Here is a 3,167-nt window from a genome sequence, read left to right on the forward strand (position 1 = left end):
CCTCAGAAAGGATAAGCGGGACATATATATCCTCCCCTTCTCCTGCCTTTGCGACAAGCCTTTTAGAAAAAAGAAGGCCTTTGTATCTGGGGGAACAGAAATCTGCAGATGCCCCTCGAGGCCTTAGCTTACACACCGCCCCCTCCACCTAGATCCCATGATCGCTTGAGCAGCTGTCCTTCAATTTTGCAGCTCTCAAATCTGAGCACTGAGTCCTGTTGCATATTTTATGCAGCCCATCACTGAGCCTCGGATGCAGATTTCCATAGTTATAGGAGAGGAGGCAGAAATGGAGAAGACAAATGGGGTCCTCTTCGAGTTTGCAGCTGTGAAATCCATTTCAAAATTGCAGCCTTGCAGGCCTGAGAGACTTCCCTGGACTCGATGGAATATAATCTTGGTGTCGCCAAGGAATAGCATTCAGGCCTGGCAATGAATGCTGCTGGCCACGTAGCACATGTCCTCATAAAAAGCCCTCTGTATGACCAGAGCTTCTGTGCCCGTGCTGCAAACAGTGACAACCTGGAGCTTGCCTTTGGTAAGGGACTAGAAAATTGCACATGTCACCACCGCTTTGCAGAATGGGAGTCGACATTTAATAAGAAAGGCCTCCTCTGCATTGCGTCCCTCCCCAGACCCGTCTCCTGCTTCTGCCTGTGCCCTGCTGATGGGCACATGCCTGTCTGGCATTGCTGTGTCTGCATGATAGGGCAGGCACGGCTCCAAGAGCATCCTAGAAATCTACCACCTTGATGGTTCCCAGATCGAGGAGGACACAAGAAGGTGCTCTAAATGTGAGCACCAGCGCATTTAGAAAGCACTGGGGGAATCTTCTCTAACGGGCTCCGTATTCATAGTCACGTCAATCCGATTTGTTTACGTTTATTCTCTAGGTGCCCGTCCCTGCACTTAAGACTTTGCACATAGGACCTCATTTCAAACTAACGACCCCACTTGGTAGATAGGATTGACCTGCTTTAAAAGTCAGGAAAAGGAGGTTTAGGAGGCTAACAGACTTTCCTAAAGATGGCAGAACATTGGCTTATGCCAGGTGCCATGTATCTAGATATAGACAAGACCCAGTCTCCAAGCCCTAAGAGCGTGATGATGTAGGACATATGCATTACTAAAAATAGAAATCCATGCATTATTATTTATAGTCTCTGTTTGCACAGCACTCCTTTGTGCCAGGTCCTATACTGGGAATATTTCATCTGTTTTCACTCTTAATCCTCACAACTCCATGCGGAGGTTCTTATCTTTATTTTGCAAATGACTAAGACTGGGGATGCTTCAGTGGCTGTCAAAGGTCACAGAGCTAGAAAGGGGCAAAGTCATGATCTGAGGATCCCCAAATCAGCCTGGACTCTCCTTCTTGTGCTGCATTGCACTGTCTTTTTCTCTAGGGAGTGTGAAGTGCCAGTTTTGATAGGGATGGATTGAGAAGATTTCAAAACAGTGTAAAAACAGTATCTCTTTTTAAGAAGAGCTAAGATGGGTGACCATTAATTCCTCAGTGTTGAATTGAGGGACGCACACAAAGAAGAGATAGCAAAGGTTCTGGCATCAAATGGTCTAGGTTCCAATCTGAGCCCCGCTGTGTGACACTATGCAAGTGACTTAACGTCTCTGGATTTTATGTCCTGTCTATAAAATGGAGTTAACAAAAGAATCCCTCCAGGACTGTTATGTGTGTTAAATGTTCATTTTAAACAGCATATAGTACATTATCTTTCTTCAAAAAGCTACTAATTTTAATTAATCAAGAGCCTCTTGACTTCTGGAAAGGAGACAAATATTTAAAGATACAACAGCCTAAACAAAGAAATTGGGTTTCCACTGGAGCCCTGAAATATGACATCTGGGTGAATAAAAACAGAATCAAACGTGGCTTTCTCAGAAGCTCAACCACACACAGGGTTTATGTACCAGGGGTCTGACCATGCTCAGCATGTGATGAGCAGACTTCTTGGAATGCAGAATTTGGTTCGGTTCTGCAGCTGTTTACTTAGCACCTACTACTGGGCAGGAATATGCATTTGACACTATGAAGAAAATAAAAGTGCAGTGAAATACTGCCCCCTCCCTGTTTAATGGAGCTGGCGTTCAAGTGGGGAGGGGGGAGACCCAAGCATGAGTCACCACAGCCCAAGGCAACACGAGCATGGCCCTGGGAAAGTCCAGGTTGTCCTTGGAGGATGGCCAGTGTGCAATCCGGGGTAACGCTGGGGAACAGAGGAGGCAAAGTGGGGTAAAGGATGTGACCCAGATGTAAAGTTGGAAATGTATGTCGAGCTTAAAACCTGAAAGGCACTGAAGGCCATGCTTGAGAGATTTCAACTTTATTCTGTAGACGAATGTGGTTGAAAACCCAAGATCCTTCATCTAGTGTGTTTAGGAAGAATATTAGTTAAGATTTTTACTACAAGTGAAAAAAAACTTAGCAAAAACCAAAATTTTTTTAGGGAAGTTACTGATTAGTATCACCAGAAAGCAAGAACGTTCTGAATCTGAGCGATTAGATAATATCATCGTGAATCTGTCCCTCTCTATATCTGAGCTCTCGCTTCTTTGGGAGCCTTTATTCTCAGAGGGAATCTTCCAAAGTAGCCATAAAAAATGGTCACCAATACCTCTAACCTTTGTTCCACCTGCTTAATGAACCCCCTGCGTAGAGAGAGATCTTCTTTCTTAACTAGGGAGGGATTGATTCTCAGTGCTCTGGCTTGGATCATTTGCTTCTTTTTGAACCAGTAATTGAGGACAGGATGATTTGTTTGGCCAGAATGGGGCTAAGTAATCACCTCTGAAATGGAGAAGGAGAGGCTGTCAGTCTGTCTCTGTTCCCCCAACCACACAAAAAGGATCAGAGCAGAAATAGATGAAAGAAAATGTATTAGTCAGATAGGATGAGTTATGCTACCGTAACAAATAATCCCCAAACCTCAGTAGCCTAAAACAACACCTGTTTATTCCTCTTCACACCATTGTCCATTGTGGTTGGGGGGAGGGGGCTCTGTTTTACGTCATCTCATCTTTGCTCAAAGTGGAGGAGAGTGCTGAGCTAGGAAAGAAATGGATGTGACTTTCCCATTGGCTGTTAAAAGCCTCTTCTTGGGCGTCACACCTATCATTTCTGCTTTATCTTTTTTCCAAAGCAAATCGCA

The sequence above is a fragment of the Lipotes vexillifer genome, unplaced genomic scaffold (assembly GCF_000442215.2).
Source record: "Lipotes vexillifer unplaced genomic scaffold, Lipotes_vexillifer_v1.1 scaffold1120, whole genome shotgun sequence".
In the NCBI taxonomy this organism is placed as follows: domain Eukaryota; kingdom Metazoa; phylum Chordata; class Mammalia; order Artiodactyla; family Lipotidae; genus Lipotes; species Lipotes vexillifer.